The sequence below is a fragment of the Amblyomma mixtum genome, chromosome 3, assembly GCF_055824585.1.
Source record: "Amblyomma mixtum isolate Tamu chromosome 3, ASM5582458v1, whole genome shotgun sequence".
Classification (NCBI taxonomy): Eukaryota; Metazoa; Arthropoda; class Arachnida; order Ixodida; family Ixodidae; genus Amblyomma; species Amblyomma mixtum.
The window spans coordinates 349,579,061-349,592,742 of record NC_143014.1 but is presented as its reverse complement, the minus strand read 5'-3'; the positions used below and the strand labels follow the sequence as shown (position 1 = coordinate 349,592,742).

At 47.3% G+C, this 13,682-nt stretch overlaps 1 non-coding gene and 1 pseudogene across 1 annotated transcript; both read left to right on the top strand.

Annotated features, from left to right (window-relative positions):
* Positions 1-7,854: 7,854 nt before the first annotated feature.
* Positions 7,855-7,926, top strand: TRNAT-AGU (transfer RNA threonine (anticodon AGU)). The gene has a single exon. It is a non-coding gene; the product is annotated as a tRNA-Thr (tRNA).
* Positions 7,927-11,719: 3,793 nt separating this feature from the next.
* On the top strand, positions 11,720-13,048 carry LOC149356314 (kelch domain-containing protein 3 pseudogene; annotated as a pseudogene).
* The last annotated feature ends 634 nt before the right edge of the window (positions 13,049-13,682 follow it).

Below are 13,682 nucleotides of genomic sequence, written 5' to 3'. Positions count from 1 at the left end.
ATCTCGGTGGACACCTAAACCGCACCGTAGAGGAAGGGAGGAAGAAGAAAGACAAAGATGGCCCGTAATGAAGAAAATGAAAATTGTATTTGAGGGAAGAAAATTACGCAGTAACTTTCTCACATATCTCGGTGGACACCCGTCAAAATTCAGGGGGTGGGGGGTGCACTGTTTTGACCTAAAGTGCGGTCACTGATATGTGGCTAAGATGTTAAGCTTCGCCTCTAAGAGTGGAACGCGAGAGCGTCTTGCAACGCTGCCAGAGAGTCCATAGAACGCCATCGCCCATTCGGTTCTAAGCCTCCCTGGTCGGTAAATTGGTTTTTGAGCAAAGGAAAAGTATTTCTCTCTCATATCTCGGTGGACAGCTAAACCTCGCCGGAAGGGAAGGGAGGAGGATTGCAGTGAGCGAAAACACCGTATTCACTAGACGCGCCTTTGTTCATTCCAAACCATCGAGCTGGTATGGCGGAGTGGATAGCATGCTCGTCTCGCACTCTGAAGACCGGGGTTCGATTCCCGAGCTCGACCAATTTCTTACTCGGTTTTATTTATTTATATGGCCTGACTAGAAAAGTTAATTAGGCTAATTGGGTAATTAAGCAATTAACTAAGCTCAGTCCCACTTATTTGGAGCATCACTATATGATCCCTTCAATTGGTTGCATGGTACAATTGCAAAGTACAATTGGCTCCGTTTGAAATTGGCGCACTGTGACGTCACGACCGTTTCGACCAACTGAGAAGCGTGACATTTTGTGTCGACAACTGCTGCTTACAACGATGAGACATTAAAGGCTTTCGCCTTAAAATTGAGGGAGGTACACACATGCATCTAGGCACGGCAGCCAGCTTAGAGGTTCTTCGCGTGCAGCATGTACACTCCTCACCTAAGCACTGTTCACGAAACACAGATTTGGACGATCTTGGTGGCTCGGCATGTCTGTCCATCATATGGCTTTTCCAAAGACTGAATAGTCTCATCAACATAAACAGATCATAAGGCACAACAGAGTTTTTGTCAACAGGCAGAAATCTAATAGTGTATGGTGTAATTTCAATGTCCTTCTTAAGGGTTCCGTAGTATGTCCCAAAAGAACATGGCATCACGGCACAGGATGAAGCAATGATCAATTGTCTCAGGCACGTTACACAGACGGCAATTCACATTCCAGGGTACAAACATCCCCTTGACATTAAGAAATGTCTTGACAGGCAGCGTCGCTGTGTGTAGTTTGAAAAAGAACGTTTTAGCGGCTGCCTGAATGCACATCCGCCTAACACGCTTTAGAAAACTGATGTCCAAAGACCCCAGATAAGGCTGCCGATACAATGGTGTAGGGAAAAAGACTCAGTGAGAGCCTGGGTTATCTGTTTTCTCGAGAGGCTATACAGGTAATCTAAAGAAAAGCGCATAGTGAGGAAATTGAAAGTGTCAGCAACCTCCTTCAGGAATCCCCATAAAGTCCCCTCACGAGCCTGCACAGTCGGTGCGAATAAGTAAGGCAAATGAAAACTAAGCCGCCTAATGAGCACAGCTACCAGAAACGGGTGGTATGCCGATTTGAAAAAGAAAAAACGGGAAACAAGTTGATGCACGAGCAGGTGAACAAGGCCCACTCCACCACCCTCTAAGGGAAGGAACAAGTTGTCACACCCCATGGGCTCCCATTGACAGCGCCAAACAAATGTTGCAAATATTCTGTGTATTGCTTGCACCTTCCTCCTCGCACAATGCAGGACTTGAAGGACATACGCGTGCTTTGCAAACAAAAATATGTTACAGACCTGTGCCCTCGCAAACACTGAGAGTTCCCTACTCATAAAAGCCTGTGTTTGCCGCCGTAGAGTTACAATTTGTGAATCCCAGTAGGCTGTACTGTTGCGAACTTGGTGCAGCGGAACGCCTAGGTACTCAGGAGGGCTACAGTTCCAGCATATGCCACCGAACTGGCTTGGCCTAGTTCCCCAATAACCCAACCGAAAGCCTTTGGATTTCTCTAAATTAAGAGCCGCGCCTGATACATCGCAGAACTGTTTAGTCAAGTTTAGAGCCTCAAGCACACTCTTTTTGTCAGAACAAAAGAGGGCGACATCATCAGCGTAGGCTAAAACTTTAACTTCACATTGAGCCAGAGAGAAACCGCGGATAGCTGCGCTGTTAATTATACTGAGACAGAGGGGTTCCAGATATAGGGCAAACAAAAATGGAGACAGTGGACATCCTTGACGAACAGATGCTTCTAGTGGTATTGGTTTCGTTAGCTCCTGGTTAACAATAGCCCTTGTATAGGTGTTCTTATAGCACAGCCTTATGCCTTTGAGCAAGACGTCACTAATATTTGCATACTCGAAGACCGCGAACAAGAAATCGTGCCGAACTTTATCAAAGCCTTCACCAAGTCAATTTGAACCAGAGCTAGTTGGCCTGTCTCATCTGATACTGTCTCTAATACTGAACGTGCAATATGAATATGTGTTTGAATACTGCGGCCTCTAATACCACAGACCTGATGCGAACCTATCAAGTCCATAATGACGAGCTTCAGACGACTGCTATGAACCTTGGCGTCGGCGCACAAATAAGCACTGAAAAACTATAGCTGCTGACTAGAATAGACCCGGCCCACTAATATGTCACTGAGCGGGATTCTAGTCTTTATCCTGCACTTATCCTAACAGCCTAAAAACTAAACACACCCTACTTTCAAAGTATTAAAATAACACACTCACCTATGCAACAGCGCCTAAACATGCGTCCGCACAACACGGCTGTCAACTGTCAGACTGTTGGCTCGCAGTGCCCTCTCGCGGTGACCAGTGGTGGTGCAGTGAGAAAAAAGCGTGCGCGTCGAGACAGGCCGTGATCCTCCATAGAGCGCACTTCGCACCAGATTTGGTGGGGCGCGGTAGTGCAGGAGCACCTCGTCAGTTGCGTTGCTGGGTGGTTTCCACAGGTGGAGCTTCGAGATATGAAAGTCACCGATGATGCACAATGTGCTCTTGAAAACCCTGTGTCCAGGATTGTTTGGCGAAGCCAACACTGGAGAATATCTGGGATGAAATAGCCGAAAGTCGAAGGTGAAATTCGCAAAGTCGGCTAAAATTGCACCATATGGCATTGGCACCAAGACTTACAGGAGAATAGAAAAAAGGCCCACGAGATTTCGAGCCACGAGCTGGGGTTCGAAATTCTTCTTCTCCCTATTTTACTGAAAGAGAAGAAGAAGAATTTCGAACCCCAGCTCGTGGCCAGGCTGGTCTTCACTGGTGAGGCCTTTCTACGTGGGGGGATTTGGCCAGGTCTAAGGTTAGGTCTGTAGGCGTGGTAAATGCGCATTTGAGGGCGCGTTTGGCTCAGGTATGTCGCTGACCTCCCCGGGCGGAGGGTCGGCAGCCTGATTTGCCAGCTTGCCCACCCAAAGCTTGCCGCTGGAATCTTTTAAGAAAAATGGAATTGACGTCATCCCTGTGGCGCTCGTACCGATCGGTGAGGGCGTGATCAAGATGAAAAGCTCTAAAATTCTTCAACAGGAGCTCAAGTCTCTAACCAAGCACTACTTACAGATCTCTGAGGTGCGACCGTTCGGCCGCAGAGGCATTGTCTGCAAGTCCTCTGACATTGCTTGCGCCGCAGACCTGCTACAGTGCAAAATTTTTGATTCATTGCCGGTGAAAGCTTTCATCCCGGAACAGCTCGCTTGCTCCAAAGGCATTTTTCGTGGCGTCGACCCAGCATCTTCCCCGCAGGAAATACTTGAAGAGTTTCAAGATGCAGGTGTGGGGGTTCTTGCTGTCTACAGGTGCAGTAGAGAAGTAAATGGTTCGCGCGTACCGACAGAATCAGTCATAACAACTTTTGCTGGCTCCTCCTGTCCTTCTGAGCTCAAGGTCTGGCCGATAGTGTACCGTGTGGACCCTCTGCAGCCCCGTCCTCTCCAATGTTCGAACTGCTGGCGATTCGGTCACAGTGGTAAAGCGTGCAAATCAGCGAGGCGCTGCCGTCTTTGTGGTCAAGGTCATTCAGCTGACAACTGCGCCTCTGATCAGCCCCAGTGTTGCCTCTGCAACTCCAACCACCCAGCTGATGATGCCAACTGTTCGAAACGCGCTGACGAGCAAAGCCTGTTAGATATAATCCAGGTGAAGCGATGCTCGAGAGCTGATGCTTATGCACATCTTGACCGCAAGAATAGCTCATACGCTAGCCGTGCGCAATCTTCTGTTGGAGAACTCGAGTCTAATGTGACTGCTTCTATTGTGTCCACAGTAGATCAGGCTCTTTCTGTGGCCGTCGAGCGAATGCTGAGCACTTTTGCTGAGGTTTTATCGCAGCTAGTTGCAGGCCAATCTGCGCTTCCTCAATAATCTGTTCAGGCGGCGACGTCTGCATCTCTCCCAACTTGTGCTGCTAGTACTAGTCACTCCATGTCGCCTTCGGACGCATCCCAAGTCCCGCCTCCCACCACCGCCCCAGGCAGTGTGTCTAGCGCCGATATTTGCACCACGGATGTTGAAATGCTATGCCCTACCCAGAAGCGTCGAGCTCCTTCCTCACCCTCGAAGACAGTTGCTCCGCACCCAAAGCAAAGAAAGGACCTTCAAAAGTAATCCCCCGGTCTGATGTGCTGAAAGAGGCTGTTGCTACCTCTTTCCTCAGTCAATAATCATGGCGGGTCTCAAAGTTATTCAGTGGAATTGCCGCTCTCTACTTTCTTCCCTTCCAGATCATGAACTACTTCTTCGTAAACATAATCCAGATATAGTTCTTTTGCAAGAAACAACACTTTTGCAAGAAACAAAACTTTTGCAACACTTCCGTGTTGTCAGAGTTGATCGCGTTACCGGTAGGGGCGGCAGGTTATTAACTATGGCCTCTACCAAAATGTGTCAGCGGGCCTTTATTTCGAACAAAATTATCCTCCCTGACTGTGAACTGTTGGCAGTCGACATCTCACTTCCACAGCGCGCAAAAGTTACTATTGCAAACGTCTACTTCCCTGTAGGCGTTCGCAGGACAGACAGTTTGGATAGCTTACTTAGCAACTCTAACAGTATAGTCATCGCAGGAGATTTTAATTCGCACCACAGTACCTGGGGTAGTAGTTCAGACTCCTGCGGCCAGCTTCTTTGGTCATGGATGGCCACGCATGCAGTGCGCTGCTGCAATTCAGTAGCTGTAACCTTTATGCGAGGAGCTTACTGTTCAGTAATAGATTTAACATTAGTTACTCGTGGGGTTGGGGTATGTGCATGGTCAACAGAGGACTCGAGTACATCTAGTGACCACTTTCCAATAACCTTTAACATTATAACATCTCCCCTCAGAAAAAGTGGGGCGACAATGAAATTTGTAAATCACATTTCATACAAAAAATTAATGTCTGCCTCACTTCGATCTATAGTTAGCTCGAGTCGAGCAGAAAGAGCTCAGCAATCCTTTTTCTTTCTGCAAGATGCTGCCGAGCATTCTGTATTCTCTGTGTGCACTTCAGCTCCTGACAGACAGCCGTCTCCATGGTGGACGGTGGAGTGTGAGAAGGCTTATCGTCGTCGCAAAGCTGCCTGGAAAAGCCTTTCCTATAATCAGAGCCCAGCTAATTGGATAAATTATAAGTTCTCTGCATCTCTCAAATGAACTGTCAAAAAAGCCAAAGAGGAATATAATCAAAATTTAAATACGTATCTCTCAAGTCCCCAGAATAGGAAGGCTCTGTATAGGTTCATGGCGCTCAATAAGAACTCTCTGGCCGCCAACTGCACTAAGTCAATAGTGTTGTCTCCTCAGGAGGCTAAGCAAAACCTTTAACAAATCGCTCAGGGGCTGGCTTTGCGTTTTCAGATGCAGAAAACAGAACCTTTACACACACTCGCCGCAAGCTCGGACTATGCTGAGGTTGCTGTGTCGGAGCTCTTACCAATTGTTTCTTCAATGCATTCTGCTCCCCTGGATCTGATGGGGTTACTGTGGGTATGTTGAAGATTAAAGCGCAAGACTTCACCATTCATCTTCTAGATATCGTCAACGCGTCATTGGAAAACTCGTGGATTCCTCAAAGTTGGAAGATTGCGAAAATAATTTTGCTTTTGAAGAATGCAGAGAATGGATTCCAATTAGACAATATACGGCCAATTGCTTTAACCTCAAATTTAGTCAAGTTGATCGAAAGAGTAGTACATAGTCGTCTCACAAAGCATGTTAATGCCGTAAATGGCCTCAGCTCTGCGCAGATTGGCTTTCGTCGCGGTGGTTCCATTTGGACCGCGCATGTGGATCTAGAAAGACGAATCAGACTTTCGATGCGCAAGAGGGAAGTTTTGGCCTTGGTGACACTTGATGTTGCTAAGGCTTATGACAGCGTGGAACACAGGGTACTTCTTAACAAACTTGCACAGATACATCCACCGCACTACATTTATGCCTGGATTTGTGAATTTTTAAAAGACAGAATGTTCTTCTGTACAGACGGATCTTTCTCTTCTAATACCTATGTCCAATCCAGAGGTGTGCCGCAAGGATCTGTTCTGCCACCGCTGCTTTTTAACATATTGGTTCGAGACATCCCCATTCATCCCAACATTACAGTATTTGTATACGCAGATGATATAGCTTTTTTCGCCTCAGAAAAGAACATTCATGCTCTTTACCAGTCTTTGCAGGCATACCTGACTGCTCTTGAAGATTGGTTGGACCAAATTAGTTTATCACTTAATGTCAGCAAGTGTGGCGTGCTGGTATTTCCTCCAGACACCCCTTTGTACATCTCGCTAGTCTACCGTTCCACTCCAATTCCGCAGGAGGAGTCGGTCAAATACCTAGGTATTATTTACGACCCAAGATTGGACTGGCGCCAGCATATTAAGAATAATGTTATTAAAGGTGAACGTGCTCTAGGCCGGCTGACACGGATAGGCAACAAAAATTTTGGCATGCGTGGTTGTTTTTTCTTCTGCTTTTCTAATCAATTAGCTTTAAGCGATGACATGTTCAGTAATATTCTATATTGATCAACACCACAAAATAAATAAATTAATTAAAAAAAAATCCCCTGTGCCCCCTGGTTTCTGTGGGTGTTGGCTTCTTTCATATTTATAACGAGCCCCTCATTCCCCTTCCCTTGTTTGCTTAATTGCTTAGCGAGGGCCTCGGTTCTGGCAGCCTTGACTCCATAGGAAGCATAAGAGGGTTCTCACGCAGCTTCCACCCTCTCCGTTCGATGACGTTCTACGTCACTACCTGCGGTTACTCAGGACGTTCTACGTCCGCCGCTTATGAACGTGGGTGGCGCTGATGAACACTCTCAAGGTTAGGTTACTTGTAAACATAAATACCCCCGAAAGCAGAAGATTTGACAGCCGTCGCCGTAGCTCAGAGGTAGAGCACCGGACGCGTAATTCGGAGGTCGTGGGTTCGGATCCCACCGGCGGCAGTGGTTGTTTTTTCTTCTGCTTTTCTAATCAATTAGCTTTAAGCGATGACATGTTCAGTAATATTCTAAATTGATCAACACCACAAAATAAATAAATTAATTAAAAAAAAATCCCCTGTGCCCCCTGGTTTCTGTGGTTGTTGGCTTCTTTCATATTTATAACGAGCCCCTCATTCCCCTTCCCTTGTTTGCTTAATTGCTTAGCGAGGGCCTCCGTTCTGGCAGCCTTGACTCCATAGGAAGCATAAGAGGGTTCTCACGCAGCTTCCACCCTCTCCGTTCGATGACGTTCTACGTCACTACCTGCGGTTACTCAGGACGTTCTACGTCCGCCGCTTATGAACGTGGGTGGCGCTGATGAACACTCTCAAGGTTAGGTTACTTGTAAACATAAATACCCCCGAAAGCAGAAGATTTGACAGCCGTCGCCGTAGCTCAGAGGTAGAGCACCGGACGAGTAATTCGGAGGTCGTGGGTTCGGATCCCACCGGCGGCAGTGGTTGTTTTTTCTTCTGCTTTTCTAATCAATTAGCTTTAAGCGATGACATGTTCAGTAATATTCTAAATTGATCAACACCACAAAATAAATAAATTAATTAAAAAAAAATCCCCTGTGCCCCCTGGTTTCTGTGCCTGTTGGCTTCTTTCATATTTATAACGAGCCCCTCATTCCCCTTCCCTTGTTTGCTTAATTGCTTAGCGAGGGCCTCGGTTCTGGCAGCCTTGACTCCATAGGAAGCATAAGAGGGTTCTCACGCAGCTTCCACCCTCTCCGTTCGATGACGTTCTACGTCACTACCTGCGGTTACTCAGGACGTTCTACGTCCGCCACTTATGAACGTGGGTGGCGCTGATGAACACTCTCAAGGTTAGGTTACTTGTAAACATAAATCCCCCCGAAAGCAGAAGATTTGACAGCCGTCGCCGTAGCTCAGAGGTAGAGCACCGGACGCGTAATTCGGAGGTCGTGGGTTCGGATCCCACCGGTGGCAGTGGTTGTTTTTTCTTCTGCTTTTCTAATCAATTAGCTTTAAGCGACGACATGTTCAGTAATATTCTAAATTGATCAACACCACAAAATAAATAAATTAATTTTAAAAAAAATCCCCTGTGCCCCCTGGTTTCTGTGGCTGTTGGCTTCTTTCATATCTATAACGAGCCCCTCATTCCCCTTCCCTTGTTTGCTTAATTGCTTAGCGAGGGCCTCGGTTCTGGCAGCCTTGACTCCATAGGAAGCATAAGAGGGTTCTCACGCAGCTTCCACCCTCTCCGTTCGATGACGTTCTACGTCACTACCTGCGGTTACTCAGGACGTTCTACGTCCGCCGCTTATGAATGTGGGTGGCGCTGATGAACACTCTCAAGGTTAGGTTACTTGTAAACATAAAAACCCCCGAAAGCAGAAGATTTGACAGCCGTCGCCGTAGCTCAGAGGTAGAGCACCGGACGCGTAATTCGTAGGTCGTGGGTTCGGATCCCACCAGCGGCAGTGGTTGTTTTTTCTTCTGCTTTTCTAATCAATTAGCTTTAAGCGATGACATGTTCAGTAATATTCTAAATTGATCAACACCACAAAATAAATAAATTAATTAAAAAAAAATCCCCTGTGCCCCCTGGTTTCTGTGGCTGTTGGCTTCTTTCATATTTATAACGAGCCCCTCATTCCCCTTCCCTTGTTTGCTTAATTGCTTAGCGAGGGCCTCGGTTCTGGCAGCCTTGACTCCATAGGAAGCATAAGAGGGTTCTCACGCAGCTTCCACCCTCTCCGTTCGATGACGTTCTACGTCACTACCTGCGGTTACTCAGGACGTTCTACGTCCGCCGCTTATGAACGTGGGTGGCGCTGATGAACACTCTCAAGGTTAGGTTACTTGTAAACATAAATACCCCCGAAAGCAGAAGATTTGACAGCCGTCGCCGTAGCTCAGAGGTAGAGCACCGTACGCGTAATTCGGAGGTCGTGGGTTCGGATCCCATCGGCGGCAGTGGTTCTTTTTTCTTCTGCTTTTCTAATCAATTAGCTTTAAGCGATGACATGTTCAGTAATATTCTAAATTGATCAACACCACAAAATAAATAAATTGATTTAAAAAAAATCCCCTGTGCCCCCTGGTTTCTGTGGCTGTTGGCTTCTTTCATATTTATAACGAGCCCCTCATTCCCCTTCCCTTGTTTGCTTAATTGCTTAGCGAGGGCCTGGGTTCTGGCAGCCTTGACTCCATAGGAAGCATAAGAGGGTTCTCACGCAGCTTCCACCCTCTCCGTTCGATGACGTTCTACGTCACTACCTGCGGTTACTCAGGACGTTCTACGTCCGCCGCTTATGAACGTGGGTGGCGCTGATGAACACTCTCAAGGTTAGGTTACTTGTAAGCATAAATACTCCCGAAAGCAGAAGATTTGACAGCCGTCGCCGTAGCTCAGAGGTAGAGCACCGGACGCGTAATTCGGAGGTCGTGGGTTCGGATCTCTCCGGCGGCAGTGGTTGTTTTTTCTTCTGCTTTTCTAATCAATTAGCTTTAAGCGATGACATGCTCAGTAATATTCTAAATTGATCAACACCACAAAATAAATAAATTAATTAAAAAAAAATCCCCTGTGCCCCCTGGTTTCTGTGGCTGTTGGCTTCTTTCATATTTATAACGAGCCCCTCATTCCCCTTCCCTTGTTTGCTTAATTGCTACTCTATAAGGCTTATATGAGACCAATTCTAGAATTCGGTTGCGTCTTGTTCTCTGGCAGCGCAAACTATAATTTGCAGCCTTTAGCCTTACTGGAAAAGCGTGCCCTACGGCTATGCCGAGGGCTCCCAAGATCGGCTTCCAATGCTCTCCTTTATCTGGAATCCCGTATTCCCGATCTATATTCCCGCTTCCACCAACTCACTGTGCGTACTTTCCCCAGGTCTTTTGACCCGGCCCCCGGTGTTAATGCTCCCATTTTTCTATCCACACACACCTGTTTTTCTCTACTCATTGGCCACGTTATCAGCTCCCGCAAGTTAGGTTTACGCAGAACCTGTTGGCCTCGCTTCAGGTCGATCTGACCTGCTTGCAATGAGTTGGTGACACACAGGCTGATCCCGTCTTCTGTTACGACCATATCTTTCCATCCCATGCAAAACACATGCCCGCAAATATCCTAAATGGTCTTCTGGCTGAGCACTTACAGCATTTTCCTCATCATGCTGTTTTCTCCACCGATGCTTCCGGGAGCTGTGAGAAGGCGGCAATTGGGATATATTCACAGGATCTGGCTTTCAGCTATTCCGTTCGTATCCCGGATTACACTTCTGTATTCTTTGCAGAGTTTTTGGCTCTCAGTTTGGCTCTTCTTAAAATTCCGACGCATGTAGCACAGGTACCTATCCTTACAGACTGCCTTTCAGTTTTAGTCGCTGTCCAAACTTCCGGCACCTCTCTATTGATGCGTTCCCTTAGGTTTTTTTGTTCCGCGCACAGTAAGGGAGGTCCGCTTTGTATGGGTACCTCGTCATCCGGGAATCTATTTCAACGAGGTGGCCGATTTATTGGCAAGGTCAGCTCTCACTGCCCCTGTATTATATCCCGTACCGCACCTTATTATGTTGGAGACCTCCCGTTTCCAGCGGTTCCAACATATCTCAGCCAGCTTGGGTGATCTGTTGCTGAATACAGTGGACTTTCAACATTTAAAGTTCCCATGGAATGTTCGATCATGTAAGACAAGGCGGTGTGAAGTGTCCATGACGCTTCTGTGATGCAGAATCCCCCACCTCAACTTGTATTTATGCAGATGCGGGTTCGCTACGAGTAACCTTTGTAACACATGCGGAGAAGTTGAAACAATTGACCATTATCTCCTCTCTTGCCGGCGGTTCGCATTTCAGAGAAAACAGAGAAAAGACCCTCTTTCGAGGTTAGGACTCCCTTTGTCTTTACAAGTTCTGCTCTCGTTTGGTGCGAGCGCCACGGGATTCTCGTTAAGCACTATTTGCGGCTACCTTCATGATCACATCATTACAACTGGCCGCTTACCCTGTTAAATCCATATAAAATTCCACTGAATGTCCAAAAGCGTATTTTATTTTGTTTCCTGATCTATGTAATTTGCTTATTATTAAAGATTTCCAACAATTCATACATATTTTGGCATTCACCACCGTACCTTGGCCAATCCCCCCGCGTGGGTATGTGCCATTTTCATATGGTGAAGAAGAAGAAGAAGGTGTAGCAGCCGTGCCATTCAGCCTGAGGACATCATCATCATCATCATCAGCTGTCGGGCACGAAGGAAGTCATCATGTTAAGATGTGGACGGTGCGGCTGAAGGGTGGACCGCGCTACGTAAACCACGCGGCGGTAGCCGTCGACGAGAAGGTGTACTCGTTTGGCGGGCATTGCACGGGTGAGGTCTACCGCAATCGCCAACCCATTGTCGTCCATGTTCTGGACACCGTATTCCTGCGGTGGAGAGCGCTACAGACGGAGTCCAGCCCCGAGGACGTGCCCTTGAGGAGGTACGGCCACACTGTTGGGGTTTATCGTGATCGTGTGTACCTTTGGGCAGGGAGAGACGACAGTGGACACTGCAACACCCTGTACAGCTTTATCACGAACGCAACGATCTGGACGAGACCGAAGGTATGCGGCCAGGTACCATCGCCGCGTGACGGCCACTCCGCCTGCGTCATAGGCCAGCGCATGTACGTCTTCGGTGGCCTCCAAGTGGATCGTCTCTTGCAAGACGTGCACACCCTGGACTTGGGGAGCATGCAGTGGCAGCCTGTCAGCACCAAAGGCATGCCGCCGCTGTGGCGGTTTCTCCACCCTGCATCGGCCATCGGGGACCGCATGTACGTGTGGGGAGGCTGCAGTGATGCTCAGGGACCACTCAAAACTCGCAACGAGGTCTACTCCCACCGCCTGGCCTACCTAGACACGGTCACCGCCAGCTGGGAGTACCCAGAGACCACTGGCCAGCTCCCCGTGGGCCGTGCAAGCCACTCCTCCTTTGTTTACAGGGATGAACTGTGCAGAGGGCAAAGCACATGCCTAGAACAACCAAACTGTGTGTTCCGGAGCTCCCAAAGCCGCTGCGAGCATGAAAGGAAAATATTACGATGAAATTCTAGGAGTTTAACTGCACATGTTTAAATCCAGATAATTCTTAACCATATCTTATCGCTAGTTATCACGCGATACGCCCGAAACACGCTCAGAGCGTGTTCTAGACATGCGTTTTGCCCTCTCTACATCTTCGGCGGCTGCAGTGAGACCCTGATGGTCCATTATGGAACCATCCACAAGTACAACCCCGAAACCTCGCGGTGGAGCTTGGTAAGCACTCAGCGGCCAGGCCCGTGTGCAAGAAGGAGTGAGTGCTGCGTACTGGTTGGTGACAGGCTGTTTGTCTTTGGCGGTAAGAGTCCGAGAAACAACTGCTGGAACTATGTGTACATGGACGAGTTTCTCTTCGTTGAGTTCCCACTTAGAGACCATTGTGATCTGTTTGTCCTGGACTTTAAACCTACATTGAAGACTATTTGTATACTTGGCATCATAGAAAAAGGCCTCAATATCAGGGATCTGCCGCAGGACATTGTGGAGGATATCCGAGCCATGGTATATCCATATTAATCTGTTTGCTGATGACTGCGTTGTTTTTCGCAAAATAAAATTACCCGATGATCCTAACCTTCTTCAAAGGGATACTGCGTGCATTTCTACTTGTTGCAATGATTATCTCATGGACCTAAATACCGACAAATGTAAAGTTATGCGAATATCCCGACACGGTAACAATACTTCCAGGTACTACTAAAATAACGTCCGCCTTGAATCTGTCACTGCATATGAAAACTTCGCCGTCCACATTTCTGCAGAGCTCTCCTGGTCGCACCACATTTCGAGTATTGTTGACAGTGCTAACCGCATGCTGGGCTATATACGCCAAAAGATTGGGAAAACTCAGTCTTCTCTTAAATTATTGCTTTACAAAACGCTAATTCCTTCAAAACTGGATATGCAGCTGCTGTTTGGGATCCCCACAACAAAAAAATTAATTATTTCTCTGGAGATGGTCCAAAATAATGCCGCGCATTTTATTTTATTTAACTTTAATCGTGGCCCAAGCGTAACCAGCATAGAAACTCACCTCTCTTTATAGCCTTTACCATGCCAAAGAAAAATTATTCGACTAAGTCTTTTACACAAATTCTATACTATCATTCCATCTTACGGAACGCACTCATATCTCATCCCCACTAAGTTT